The 15,274-nt window shown below is 36.6% G+C and overlaps 1 protein-coding gene across 5 annotated transcripts in view; it reads left to right on the plus strand.

Moving 5' to 3' along the window:
• Positions 1 to 15,274, plus strand: part of LOC148820173 (KH domain-containing RNA-binding protein QKI) — a 127,582-nt gene that overhangs the window by 53,733 nt on the left and 58,575 nt on the right. The gene's annotated exons all lie outside the window — the stretch shown is intronic.

Here is a 15,274-nt window from a genome sequence, read left to right on the forward strand (position 1 = left end):
CTAAAGATGCATTAAATCTTGGAATGTCATGTTAATGGTCCCCAAGGCGGTCTGATGTAGAAAAAGATTAGATGTATTCAAATCAAATTAAGCAAGATTAGATTGAATATACTGAGCAAATTGATACCACTTTCTTCTTCTCCTTCTCAAGTGACAGACTAGCATCCCAGCATGATGTACTGAATGCTCAGCAGTCAACAGTCATATACGCTGTTAAAATTCCATACCCTGGTATTTTTTTGCCATTTTCTGAGATTCACAGAGGAAATTACATTTTTTTAAATAGTTTAAAACTTCTGATATGCAGGAAACGCATGATTTTTCCTCATCTGCTTAGCAATTTGGTCATTTTTTTCATTAGCAAAAATGTCCCAAAAATCAGAACAAATCAGAACAAAATAAATGTTATCTTGATGTGAGCTCACACATTTTTGCAGCTTCTTATCTAATATTTACTAAAATGCAATGAAGACATTAGAAGGACGTTTTTTCAATGTTCCATGTGTTACCAGATTCATTGTCCAGTGTAATGGTTCTGGAGCAGCATGTCTGTCTAATTTCTAGAGACTGTAAAAATTACTCCGGTTGTACATGTGCCATGTTAGCTTTCACTCCCTTTCTATTGAACTTGTCATTGACTTCTCTTCTGCTGCACTTTCATGAGGGAATAGGCAATCTTCTGTGGATCAATCCTTATAGAAGTATAGACATGCAGTTTAGACCTGGCAGTGACAGGACTTTGACTTCGTAAATGTAATTGATACATGTTTGAATCATCAACAGCAGTGCAGAGACTCAGACTAGGAAGCTAAAACCCATTCTTCTGGTTAGTGGTTTGTTCTGCATTATTTTTAACCACTCTGGTTCTCTCTATGGTTCTATCTTGTAGTAGAGCAAAGAACAGCAACACAGTGCTGCCCTTGTGAACCCATCTCCGCCACTTAATGCTTCACTTGTAAAATACTGTATTATAATTCAAAGCATTGCATTTGCCTCCATTATTTAAATGAAAATTGATTTTTGCACGGGGTGGATGTGTGCGCAGAAAGCATAGTGCCCCACCTTGCCATTTGCACTGCCTTTTGACTTCATGCCAGCTGCCCCAGAGAAGTCAAACTGGATCACCTTCCAGAGAGACAAATCGTGTTCTCCTGCTCTGGCAGGGCCATGGCTGGCTGCTACAGAGACACAGACTCTGCTGTCTGCCTTCAGGATGCAGGGACTGAAGGCAGACAGCAGTGTTAAAGCATAAAAAAATATTTGTATTAGTTTAAAAAAATCCTTTTATTTAAAGTGACCATTCACAGATACCTGTGCAAAAAAAAAATTAAGGTTTGGCCAGTGCTCTGGAATTTCCTTGATAATAAATTCACAAGTACAGTTAATTCATAAGAGCACAGGTAGAAATTGCTTGGAAATATATATATCAGGTTATCCTTATACTGTATCTAGAAGTTATACTCTATATATACAGTAACCATATAGTTTTATATGGTTACATTAACTATAAAAGACTAGTGTTCTCTCCCGATTGAATATTAAACAATTCACAGATCTGCTAAATGTACAGCATACTGTATGTACTGCATCTATAAAAAAACAATAAATGATTTTTAATATCAAGTTGTTTTGGTTTTCATGCAAACGTTTTTTGGCATCTGCTTTCTCTCTCATTTACAGTCTAACATAGGTCTCTGTCTCTATAAATACTATTCATTGCCTAAAGAGCCAAAAAAATTGCTTTACTCTGGAGAATAGCAATCCAGCATCCTCCAGGCTGTCAAGCAATAGGGGACTGTGATGAAAAACTTGGCAAAGCAGATGAATTAAATGTAAAGCTGAAATCCTTATTACACATTTTTGTCGGCTTAGCGATAGAAAACAAAGCCTTAGAAAGCAGTTGAGTCAGTTGCATTTTTACAAAATTGCTAAAGATTGTGATAAAGGCAAGGAATTGTTTTTATATCAACTATTAAGGGTTGAGCTGTTCATTCTAGTTCTAGAATTTATTTCTAGTGCTAGAACATTTATGTTATTTAGTAGGTAAAAAGTCCAATCTAGGCATTCTTGAAATAATTAGGTAAGTAGTAAGTAATTTACTAATTTTACTAAAATAAATTTAATTTTAGGTAGAATATTTAGAAGACATAAATCAAAATTGGCATAATGAAACAGGCTCTGTGGGCTTACAGTATATGACTTCTTTTATGATAGTTTGTGCTAAAGTTTATCGTGATCCACCTGGCTACACTGTAATCATAATTACATAATGGACATAATTTCAGACATATGGAGTTAACAGTTGATTAAAATCAGGGTTGAAGCTGATTTAAACAAAACACAAAAGGGATTCAAGTATCTGACAGTGGTTGTAAAATTAATGCAGTAGGTACACTAGCAGTGCAATACAGTGCAATTGCAATATGGGTTGTAATACAGCCCATTTGAGGGGAGCAGAACATGTACAGTATATGTTGTATGTAAATGTGCAGATCACAGATAATCATTGTCTTTTATTGGTGTTTCAAATTATCTAAGTAAAGGATATGGGCAATATTTTGTAGTGTTTATCCATCCATAAATCATTCTATTTTAAATAATCACCTTATTCTTCGAGTTCTCAGTGATCCAGAGCCTGACCCCACAGACACGGTACGAGACAAACTGCGATCTGGATAAGTCATTAGTCCATCACAGGACACGTGCATACACACGTGTTCACTCACACCCACATACTGTATAAGGATCACTTCGCAGACTCCAGTTCACCTGAACAGCATGTCTTTGGATTGAGAAAAGACAATGAAGTACCTGGAGAAAACCCACACAGACATGGAGAGAATGAGCCAACTCCGCGCCTAAGACATTGCAGGCTGGAACAAAATCCAGGACCCCAGAGCGGTGAGGTCGTCGTGATAACTGCTGTGCCTCTATGCTCTCTAAATCACACAGTATGTGGGACTTTATGTTAAAAAAATATTTTTGTGCCAATTTTAAAACCATAAACTCAGATCTAAAATTCCTTTCTGATCATGGTGTTAAATGTTTAGGCACAGCTATAGGTTGGTAGTCTAATTCTTCTTTGCCCATTATTCCATTTATGGTTTAATTCCCTGCCTTCTGAATAATTATACAGTGCTCTTAGCTCACACAGAAAGTCCAGAATGCTACAATTTATGGGGAAGAATTGAATGCAGAACATTCTGAATGGTCAAATGAACCTCAAATAAACACACAACTCTCTCTAAATGAATCACAGACTATAAAGAAAAGGGCAGACAGTGACATTTATATATTGGCCCCAACTAATCTACCTTCTACAGCCAAAATTTGACCTTTATTCTTGAAATAGCAACTAGCAGAAATGGCCTGATCGGCCCACAGATTTATATTGCTTGTAAATCCAAACAGAAACAGCAGAAACACTAAATTGTTTTGCAAAGTCACCTTGATTCACGATCCCATAAGGATCAACAAAGCGCATCTTTTTATTGCACTTTATTAATGCCGTTTATACTGTACTGTGTTACATCCACCTGCAGTGCAGCAGCCAATTGTGTTTGTTCCCATCTTCACATCGCCCCTACAAACCTCTCACAGGGTAGAATGAGAATATGTAAGCAGGCTTATCTGACCCAACCACCTCCCAGCCAGTCGTCTTTTGACGATCACAGGTGACACACGACTGGAGGAGAGGCATTTCCTTCACCATCAGCACTGCGCGCCTGCAATGCTCAGTCAGAGGGCACTGTTTTTGGAGAGATCCAAGAGAGCGCTGGGCAATCTGATTGAATCCCATCGTAGCCTCAGTTGAGGACCATCGCTTGGGGGATATCGGTCACACTCCGGACGTGACATGACCCATGCGCGTACAGTACCTGCGATCATAGAGCTATTTTACTAGTTTAGCTGCTTGGGAGCCCCAACAGTTTTCATCTTGACACGGTATCTCATTTTTAAAAGAGTGGTCTTTTGTTATTCTAAACCATTTATTCAAAATGTGACATTTTCTGTAATTTTGTATAGGTTAGGAGACTTTTAGGAGAAGCTTTTGAGACATATGGCGAGCAGAGAACATCTGTTGCATGAGCTGTGAGCTAATGAAGCGTGGTTTGTGAGCACAGGCACAAGAAAGGAAGCCACATTGACTTAGGCTTTGTATTGAGGATGTATTGTTTAAGGGCCAAAGACAACCAGGATGGTAGCTGGAACATCCCAAGAAGCTGCCTTAGCTGAAAGTGGGTTGAAGAGTGGCATGGCAATTAGCATTGCTGCCTCACAGCTCTTTGGTCCCGGGTTTGATCCTGGACCTGGACACTTACGATGTGAATTTTGCATGTGCTTCCCGTGTTTTAAAGACATGCCGTCCACATCAAACAATGTCTCTACATCGTCTTCTTGTGTGTGTGCCCTGTGACAGACTGCTGTCCAGTGTGTAGTCTTGAAGCCTGGGCTGGCTCTGATCTGTTGTTACCAGGAATAAACAGCTTGGATGGATGGACTTGCATGTCTTGGTTTTATCTTTAAAACTCAATGTCATGGTAAAGGCCATCATTGTGTTATTGTACACATGTGTAGAATTTAATGTTGAAGCTCTGCCGGCAGCTGACACAGCAGATCTTTAGGACTTACAGTACTTCAAACACCCAAGTAGGGAGCTACAACAGGATTATGTGAAATAGAACTATGTAACACTGAAAAACAGAAATAAAACTCTTGACATCTGAAGAAGATTCAGCTGTCGAAACACTGGGTTTCTTCTTTTTGCCTTTCAGTGTGGAATTTTCCTTTACTTCATGTATTTACTTTATATATTTTAAAACCTTATATATTTTCATTTGTTCCCTTAATACCTTTGTATGACTGAGTACATGGAAGCTTATCCCTGGTGGCCTTCAAAAGCCTCCTAAAGTTATAGAAAAACAGCATAATATAAAAAAAGTATCCATGTGCCTTTATATAATTTTCAGATAGAAATAAGAAGAAATAGAAATGAGAGGCTTGATCAAATATTAAGAGGCACTGTTTCCTAACTACCATGAGCTTAAAAATGTTTCAGAGTTTTCCCAAGAAGTTTAACTAATGTTATATTTTGGTTTCTATATATGTATTTCCATATGAAAGTACAGTGGCAATAGTGTGAAAGCAGTGATTCCCTATTCAATAAAAATATCTGTTTCGCTTAGCGAAGCTTCAGTCAGCGTCCCAGATCCTTTTTCCATTTAAAGCTGACCTGTCTGAGAGCAACATGCATTATGAAATGATGTTATGAAAAGGAACTTTACCCAGTTATTTTAATTAATTCCGCATCCATGACCACTATTAATAAAAAAACAAGCCTGGGCTGACAGCCAGCTAGTGGCTACAGCATTGTCGCGCCGGTGTGGGTGATCAGGCCTCTTCCTCACTCTGGCATTCTGATGCTGTGTGCAGCTCGATCTCGGTAATTCACTTAGGCAGCATAATGCATGAGCCCCTCTCTTCAATTCCAGTGGGCAGTATAATGCATTGGCCAGCCTGAGCAATTCTGCTGTGTATACATACGTGTGAGCCAGTCTCATTTGGCAGTATCAGGTAGAACCAATTCCTGTATCCCACCGAGTGTTGTAAATCGGACTGCTTCCTCCTGTTTCCGGGAGAAATTAAGCAGTGAAGCACCAGACTGCAGAAAGGCAGTGCACTCTTGTAATTTATGGGCTCTTTTTATTGGACTGCAGCAAATCTGAGCTATTGCTAGTTTTATGAGGGACTGTGATTTGAATCTGTTGTCGAAGTGCTCCATAGTAAGATTTTACACAGATACTTTTTGTCTTTGATTGATATCTTTATATGTAACGTGTTTATCCTTTATGTGATTGCATATATAACCTGTGTTTTCTATATTGTGCACAAAACCCAAATTCCTAGAAGGACAAAATGAAAAAGCACCTTGGTCCTATATAGAATAGCTGCCAGGTGATCCTTTTGAAGTTCTGACACCTTTGCGTTTTGGGGGTGTATATTTGTTGGCATTGTGTTTCCCCAGGGCAGTTCTATTTATAAAATTAAGTTCTGCGTCAGGTTGCTGTGCTCTCTGGGGTGCGTGTACTCCGGATCTATTCCTGAAATGTTGCAGTCCCCCAATCTCTCATTTGGTTTCTGCTTATAAACCTCTTCCTTAGCCTCTCAAACACACAAAGGGATCAAAATCTTTCAAATAAAGTGCTTATCCCTTTCGTCACTTAGTGTCAGAAACAACCGAAGCATGAGAGAGACAATGAGATCAAAGCCTATTACTTTTGATCCCTGTGGCAAAGAGTATTGTTTAATGTGAAATTGGAAGATTATTAAATTCAGGATTCAAACAGGCTTTGTAAATGAAGAATAAATAAAATGTCTGCATTTTCAAATAAATTACAGTCTTGGATATAAACCAGTGTTTGGATATGTAATTGGAAAATGTTTGACTTATTTTTACTTATTCAAATTAGTTGACTGTTGTTTGGCTGTATCTGTTCAATGCATAAAATTATCATTTTTTCTCAACACCTTTCCCTTTTCCTGTCGTAAAATAATTTTAATGACCTTTTCAGCTTTGAAGCTCTTGCATTCTATTGGTTTTGAACATTGACAGTTATTTAAATGAAAGCAAATCATTTGCATTTTATTTTTAGTTATTATTTTAACTTTAAACATATTCCTGAAATTCACACTAGTTGTCTTCATCTGCATAACATAGCTACACATTAGTTTCTAAATCTTCTATGAGAAATCAGTAATGATATAGTATTGCATTATGGAAAGGAATCTCCACACTGTGGTTCCTAAGAGACAACTCATTGTTCTACAGTATACTTTGGTATTTGCTTTAGTGTTTAAGGTAAAAGCCTCTGAATAAAGTAACTTCAAAAGCCTAAGCTTTGCTGATGCAACCAGTAACAAACTCCTACTCCAGAGTTATGAAACAGATACTGCAGTGATTCATGCACACAGTGCCATGTAGAAAATCAGTATCAGAGCTTGCCACCCCTAGTGATGTGCTTCTGCAAAACTGCTGGCAACAGCAAAGAATAGAAAAGGGAACATGTTCTTTTTTTCATAGTGCTGGGTAGTGTAGCCCAGAAGCAGTTCTTTAATTAAATGGTGCTACATTTGATTCCACTGATATTTATAGTACATACGGGACTAGGTAATGTAGTTCAAGCTCCTGAGTTAGTGACTGGTCGGTGATGAAATGTTTCAGGTGTTTCTTTTATCTGTGTGCGAAATAACTTGTGTTTTCAATCAATTTAGCTAACTTGATTAAAACAATTTACTGTTGCTGTACTGTACATTATATCGCAGGTGAAGGGTAATAGGATTTGACTATGATGTAGTAAGTGATGTCCTTAATTTGTAGCTACAATCTAAACAGACAGGCTTATGCTAGGGTTTTAGAAATATATGTAATTCCTGCCAGGAACAACTTTATGATTAGATTTTATTTTGAAATCAGAGAATGCTTTGCATTTATTTGAGAGAGAAACAATTTCATGGTGGGAAATGTAGGCATATAGTATCTGCCTCCATGTGCTTGACAAAATCGTTTTCTGACAATGGCTGTCAGGGAAATTCTAGTCGCTCAGACGCTTTCTTTAGCAGTTATTAGAACTGTCAGAATCAGTTCACAGAAATCCATTTTCTGGTGCTCTAGCCTTCATCGCACATTGATTTCGGCTTCCCTGCTCCTAAGCACCAGGGCTGGATGGGGCCAGCGGGGGAGCATGCTTAAGCTGAGCTTCATGGGTCGAGCCCAGCGCGCCACTTGCGCCGGACGCGTCCTGTTACTGCCCTGCGTGCTGTGTGTGGAGGAGACACACTGCTGGTGCGGCTCACATGTCACCACTGCCGCATATTGTCAGCGGTGTTACCAGGCATCCAGAAGAGGAAAGCAGAGTGTCATTGTTCGAAAACAGCAAGATGAGTCTTCAGCTGGTTGAGTGATCTAACTGCATGTTTGTGATTTTATGGTGAATGGAAAAGATGCAGCAGAGTGGGAGGGTTTTTCATTTGTCAGACAATAGCAATTTAAATAACAGATTTCCTGTCTTTCCTTGGCCACATATTTGAAAAATAATCATACCCTTAGTGTTATGTAAAGTTGAAGGTTATTATTACACTATACATTATTATAATATCATTAAGTGCAAAACATTTGCGAGATCATCTGGAAACTGCACATCTGGAACTTTCCTATAGCTGAGACGTTTTAGAAAAGTCAGTCTCCCTATACTGTATCTCTTGCCTTCTGTTCAGAACTTACAGTATATAACTCCACATGTTATAAAAATCCATCTTCAAGTATCCCCGAATTATCAAAAGTTAACATTTTACAAATGTTAAATTCTCTCAGAATATACTGTTTTAAATGACTGATGTTTTACAATGCATTAGGAATATTTCAAAACTTCAAAACTATACAATATATATTAATATTTGTTTAAATAAGTGATCTAAAATTATTTTATGTAAATATATTAACATATCAGCAACTTAATATAAAATATCTTTGAATGGTGTTTGTCTAACATTGATACATTTGTGTCTTTTTTACACAATAAATGTGCAGTACCTTTCAACTGTAAGAAAACTGCAGTTGGAGACTGTTGTGCATAACACTTCATTGCCAGGCAATCAAGTATGGGCAATTAGTTACAGTCATCTTAAATCAAAATTCAGCACATAAAACAGTATTAAACCTGGCATTTAACTTTGCATATTGGTAACGATAAGCTTGTTGTTATGTGATATGCCATGAAGTACTCTTCATTAAAACATTAGCGTTCTCATTGAGCATTGGTGAGTACCTTTTAATTTGTTATACTAAGCTTTGAAAAGCCATCAGGGCTTCTCTGTTTGATCTACGGCAACACTCCAACACTGTGTATTCTTTGCTTGATTTGTTTCTCAGTTTAAAGATTGTGGTTTGTCTCTCTTTTTCTCTTTATATTACAAAGGGAAATTTGGTGTGTTTCTGCAATCTGCATCTTTAACAAATGCTACCCTAGAGCTGTCTTCCTTAGAAACAAGACAGGAAACAAAAGTTTATAGTCAGCCTCTATGATGTTTATTGTTTTCAAAATTCAAACAGATTTTGTTTCAAATATAATAATTGTGTTGCAATTTGCACCTTCTCATCCTTGTTTAAAAGAATATCTTATCCTATACAGTATCATGTAGTACCATTGTTTTGCTTTATTTAAGACTTTGCTTTGCAATGCTATGCGCACTGATTTATTTTTCCTTGTAAGTTTAAAAGTGATGATGATGACCTCTTCCCAGGGTTTTTCTGCTGAGCATGTGTCAAAATCCTCAAACATTAAATCTCGAGACTGTGAAAGTTAATTTAAGAGCCAAAACATGGGTTTTAATTATGGGTTGCAAATACGTTAATAAGATCCCGACTTTAAGTTAACGGTGAGGTTTACATTTTGTTGAGAAATGGAGATTTCTTGGGTAACTTCTTCTTCTTCTTGGAAAATAAGATATGACATTTTATACAGTTCTTTATCCAGTCTGCATTTGTTGTGAGGCACACTATCCATTTCACAGTCTTTGAATATAAATAGCATCGGTATATAACTATAGCCAGTATTTCCCATGCGTAGAGCCAGGAAATGTGCCGCTCAGATGGACTGCTATGTTCTCAGGTTAGTATAGGTAGTATGGGTAATACCTTAACCTTTTTCTTTTCAGTTTTGTCCTCAGTCCTGCCCCTGCTAAGAGTTTTAAAGGAGCCTACATGTTCTTCAGGGACTGGCTACCAGATATTCTAGGGCAGTGGTGGGGGGTTTCCAAGTACAATTTCAAAATAAAAAGAAACTTCAACTCACATCATAATGTAAACACAGAGCCAGCTAATTCAAGTGCAAATCAGGTGATGATCTGATGATGCAATGAATAATTGATAAGCTCAATTTTAAGTAGGATGTGTCAGACTACATTTCTGTTTGTATTTTTCAGTCTTTTTTTTTCCAATGGAGTACATTCAGGTGACCAAAATAAGATTTACAATGTAAAACTGTTATTGTATGATACAGGTATGACAAAGGAGAAGAAAACAGGAAAAAGAAAGACATGCAAACAAATATTAATTACAGTCTTCACAATATCAGTGGAAAATAATGCGCCCTAGTGTCATTGAAACACAAGCTTATTACCCTCTCTCTGATCAGACCTTGAGAGCGGTTAAAAAGCAGAGTCCATTTTATCTGTGTTTTTTGTTAATGAGCCTTTTTTTAATTAAGTCTTGATTAGATTACGGTTCTGCTGAAGAAATTGAACCACTCTTTGGCTGTATTGTTGGATGCAACAGCTTTCCCTTTGAAAGTCTTTAATCCTCTGAGCAGACAGAATTCAACGCTGGAATGTTGCATACGTGTGTTATATAACAAAGAAAATGTCAATTGATTTTTTTTCTTAATCCTTTAACAAGGGGCTTTGATTTGGAGGAGACTTTCACAATCATGAAGTAGGTCAGGAAAAAGTTGAATGTTGGTTCTTCAAAAACCTTCAACCTAAAATCTTAACTCACTGGCTAATGGATGAAGGCTTAGTCTTCTCTTATCCTCACAGATGATGTGGGCGAATTTCTCATGAACTGCACAGAAACTCATGAAAAGAATAACATGCATTTATGATTTTTTTTAGCACAGGACTAGAGGTTCACTATATATTTTTTTCGATTAAAATGACAATAGAACTTATGAAAGGGAGACTTAATGTAGGCAGTGTAGTCTTATTGCCGGATACAAACACCATTGTCTTCAGCATGTTAGCTGTATTTCCTATTCATTTAAGCTCTCTGTGTTTTTAGGGCTCCAAAAAAGAGGATCCTCATAAGAAGAAATTAGAATTTAACTCATTTTTTGGGAGCATTTATGTGGCTTTGGAAATGATTTGGAACTTTCTCTCAAGTGTTTAATATCTATCTTGATGGCAGAATAATAGTACCAGAAAAAATAATATCAAATAAAATTTTATTTTGCTTTTTGCTGCACACATTGTTTGATTGACAATGTGTATTTTGAATAAATGCTTTAAAGTTACTTCTCTTACCATAAGGTATCAGTGAATTATCCTTAATACAGTAGTTTTCCTATAACAGTCTGGAAGTGATGTTTCACATGGCTCATTATATGACATACTGTATATCCTTTTAGCTCATTGTTTGAGAGTTATATTTAAGGAGACCCTTTTGGCCCAAGACTAATACAGGAGACAGGAAGGTCTTTGATCAGGGGAACATGTTCGGGATGTTACACCAAAGTCAGGGAAGTCTCAATGTACAGAAAGGCTGTATAACCAGGAGGCAAGCTTTACAAATGCTGACTTGGGTAAAGATTACAGAAGTGAAAGTGCTGAGCTTGTTTTTTCAAATTGGAGTTACAACATTCAACAGCTGGTCTGTGCAGAATTTCTACAAGCTTATACTGAAATTTGAAAAGCACCCTCAGCATTGCATATGTAATGATATGTATGTTTGCAGCCAACTCCTGTGAAACCCCGCTTTCATGTTTGGTAACTATAAGCAAGATAAACAAGACTACAGGATTTTTTTTCTGTATTTGTTCTTCAGCTATAGTCTCAAGAAAGACATGTATGATGTATGATGTGAGGAAAGAGTACATCATGTGGTAATCACTCTATTCTAATCGTGTTATAAAAGAATGCAGAATGTAGGTATTTGCACAGAATTGAACATAGTATAGTTGAACAAATCACTGGAAGTTTTATCTCATTTGCCTCTCACTTGTAGGGGAATTTGTAAGTATTTCATCAAAGATAAAGTGTTCAGACCATAGGGGTAATTGGTATAAATGCATCCTCTCCTATTCAAGAAGAGATTGGGTTTATTTATCCTGTAAACAACACTAATTAATGTCCTTTGTGGGGCCCAAGTACAATACTGCTTGTATATTGTTACACTAGTGCTGTTGATCTGTTACATGGAATGTAATCAAGTTGCAGCCTAAAAGCATTTGTCACAGTTGATATATACTGCTGACTTATAGCCAACAGAATGCTCATCTACATAGAGTACTGAGTACGTTCAAGTCGCCCTTTCATGCCCTTTATGTTTGTGTTTAAACTCCATCATCATCTGTATGATTTGGGCTGCAGCAAACATTTAATTAGAAACATGACGTTAAATGTGACCAGGAATTGTGCTGCATTCCAGGAAACTTTTCAACACAAAAGGAGATATTATGGATTAGAAGTTAAATGTATTGATCAACATGATAACCTCCTCATATAAATGTTTAATTTTAAGTTTTGAAAAAAAAACTTTCAGAACTTATTTTTCAGTTACTCCTTTTTACTTCATCTGCAGGATAAGACGTTTAAAGAAGCTTCTGAGATGTACCCTACATAAGGTTTCAATGATAATTGTTGTACATATGCACATGGACACGTATATATGAAGTTCTTGTTACAATTTTTATGACCTTTGCATACAAAAGCGGGTGTGTGGACGTGTGGTAATTGGTTGTGCTTCGTACAATGGCTGTTCTTTTGCCTGAGCATGGGGTAAATATTGGCTTCATCTGAGGAAGCTCAGCAGGCAACAAAACATAAAGGCATGATTTTTTCTCTCAAAAGAACATTACCTAGACAACCAGTTTGTCATTTCATGTTAGGGTCATTGCATGCGGCTGCCATAAAATGAATTGACTGCTACCTGACCCTCGATGTAAACGCAGCCTTAACCGTTGTCACGGTGATTCCTCTGTGGATGCCATGTTTTTTCTGGAGGATTATTGATTGAGTGCCCTCTCTGAAGGCCTCTGTATTTTTCATTTTCACTATCTTGTGGGACGCAATTACAGCCTTTGTTGGATTTTGAAGATAAAGAGATATTTTAAGAAAAAAAAACGGAACTCTCATTGACCCAACTGTTGCTTAAAGCCTTTTCCGTTTATAGACAAAATGTGGACCTTCTGCAACTAATTGCACAGTAGACTCAAATTCATGCTTATCTAAGAAAATATTTTTTCTAGTTTTCTACATGGGTATTTGAATTTTATAAAACAAACAGTTTATGGATTATTTTGTCTCAGTTTTTACAAGATATTTAATGTGAGGCTACACAAAAGCAACAACATTTTAAAAAAGCAAGTTTATTAGCATTATTTCAAACCTAGCATGGTCCATAGGTCTGTAAGTTTACTTTAAAAAAATTAACAAGGACTAGTAAACAAAATGGAGGCTGATATCACACGGTCTATTTCTCAGTTTCATTTCAGTTTTTAAATCTGGTTCATGAAACAATCAATGATGGGCTCTATTTCATTTTTTTTTATTTAGGGTCTGTCGTGATTTCTAAGGTTTCATATTATTTTTTGACAGCTGTGGGCTCCTCTTTGTCCAGGTGTGTAATGAGTTTATAAATGTAATGTTATGTAATAATTATTAGTAGGCATGCCTGGATTATTTCATTTCATTGGTCATTCTTCTCAAAAGGGACAGAAGTCATTAACATAGGAGCTCCTTTGTTTTCTGTAGATAGGAAGCACACTTTTTCAAAACTTCATCTACAGAGCAGTCTGTCTGCTCTCTACAGATCATTGCCTTCCAAGACAAAAAAAGGTTATTCACTTTTGTTTTTTCTTCCTGCAGATGTCTTTGGAAGGATATCATTCACTGACAACACATCTTGTCTGTGCTTTTGTGTTTTCATTCATTTTTGATGTCCTGAGTCATCATGCAAGGAAGGGAGACGTTTATACTGTGTGATTACACTTTTCCTGAAAGTTATACAGTATCTGTGATATCACCATCTTGTTTTATTTAACTGAAGTTGTATCCTTTTAATGTTAAAGTTTTATTTTTTTCTTTCAACAAAAAAAAACACAACAATTGAAACTATTTTAAACATTGCTGTTCAGAATACCATTGTGTGCTTAGTAAAATCTTAGGTTAGCAAGGAAAGTCTTTTCAAATCTGGGTATTATGTTTGTAGACAAAACCAAAAAAAGATACATTTAGCAGTCAAAATAGTAAGAATCACTGCAAATTCTCAGTGGATCAGAAGGTTAACTTTGCACATTTTTTTCCTATGGAAAACAGTTTCCTTGGGATTGTTTGTGTGATTAGATTCTGACAGATGGATTGGATTAGAAAATATTGTTGAGTATCACATCTATAGCTCCACAGCAGATGGCTTAACAATCTTCTGGCTGGAGTGAAAAGACTCCAGAATGTGAGATAGGAAGTGTTTTTTGGCATTAGATGCAAGCTGTGGGGTGACACCCAGTTGTACAGTACATGTTTGTGAGAAAATACCTAGAGCTCTAATTGCAACTCTTTTAGTGTCTGATTTCAGTGAGCGTATTCTTCTTTTTTGGCAAATTACCAATCAAACATACAGTATAAGTTATAAATGATATACAAGGAAGGATTGAGGGTAGTAAGTTTTCATTTTGTATAGCCCTAACATTCAATAGCAATAACATTCAATAGTAGATTTTTCTTTTTTCAAAAAGTTGTGTTTCAAAGCTTTCAAATAATAGAGACCTGGATCCTAATAAATCTGCTTGATCTATGTTTACACGGTCTGCTTTTCCCTTAATCCTGGCACATTATAAGCACATATTGAAAATGGAAATATCGGTTTCTTGCCAAATCCCATAAACCACAACCTGTCCTTCAACAAACACCCTTAAGAAAAAGTCACATCTTTCTTATTGAGTTAACTTTCTATTCTGAATAGAATTCATAGATGTGATCTGCTAGGACATAGAGGAGAAGAGCTGTTTGTCTCACCCATTTAGTTTCATACTGGATATGCAACTGTGTATTTGGATATTGTTAAATCTCCTGACATCTGAAAGGGTATTTTAGTAATGCACAGAAAAATAGCAAAATCACTTAAAATCATCTTAAAATTTAATTGTATTTCACATTTAGTGCGATAGTTAACATTATATTGCTAAAATACACGCTAATAGGTTGACAGTATTTGTGTGAAACCTTTGAGGGTGCACCTGAACATCTTAAATGCTGAAAGCTAAATGTGTTTAATAAGCCGTTTTAGGTTGTTGGCAGTGGACTTACCATTTTTATTATGGTAGCTGTAGACATAGTGAATCATCCAGGCTTTGCCTGAATTTAGCTTGAAAATTGCTGCCCTGACACTTCTAGTGGGAATAGGTGTAAAGTGATCCAATGCCTGGCTGTTGATTGGCTGAAAAGCTTTAGGTATAAAAGCATCTTGGTAACCTGCTGTGTTAGGAGCTGCTGGTTGTGGAGTTAA

The sequence above is a fragment of the Atractosteus spatula genome, chromosome 15 (assembly GCF_055471065.1).
Source record: "Atractosteus spatula isolate fAtrSpa1 chromosome 15, fAtrSpa1.hap1, whole genome shotgun sequence".
Classification (NCBI taxonomy): domain Eukaryota; kingdom Metazoa; phylum Chordata; class Actinopteri; order Semionotiformes; family Lepisosteidae; genus Atractosteus; species Atractosteus spatula.